Below are 467 nucleotides of genomic sequence, written 5' to 3'. Positions count from 1 at the left end.
GTCCAGGAAACCATGTTCCCCTAAGCCTCAAATTCTAAGTCAGAAAGTAGCCAGTTTGTGCTAGGTGCTCAGAGCCCAGCCTTAGTGTGATTTCTTTCAGGGCTGCACAGCAACCCGGTTGTGTGTTCCGTGGGTGTTGGGGGGACCTTCCCTTATTAGCCACCACACTATCTGTAGGCAGGAGGGGCCTCTGTGGATGCCATAGGCCATTTCTGGGCTGGCTTACTGAAGGATGGCCACACAGAGGTCATAGAGGGATGTTTTCTAGATTCTTGCTACTCAGTGTGGTCAGAGGACCATAGGCAACAACATCACCTGGGGGCTTGTTTAGTTTGTAGAATCCGAGGCACCTGGGCCGACCCAGCGACTCTGAATTTGCATTTTAATCCTATGGCACATTGAAGTTTGAGCAGCACAGGTCCAGGTGGTAGCAAGGAGGTTAGCGGAAGGATCTGCCTCTCAGCCCC

Source organism: Ailuropoda melanoleuca, chromosome 13 (genome assembly GCF_002007445.2).
Source record: "Ailuropoda melanoleuca isolate Jingjing chromosome 13, ASM200744v2, whole genome shotgun sequence".
In the NCBI taxonomy this organism is placed as follows: Eukaryota; Metazoa; Chordata; class Mammalia; order Carnivora; family Ursidae; genus Ailuropoda; species Ailuropoda melanoleuca.
This window is presented reverse-complemented; position numbering follows the sequence as displayed.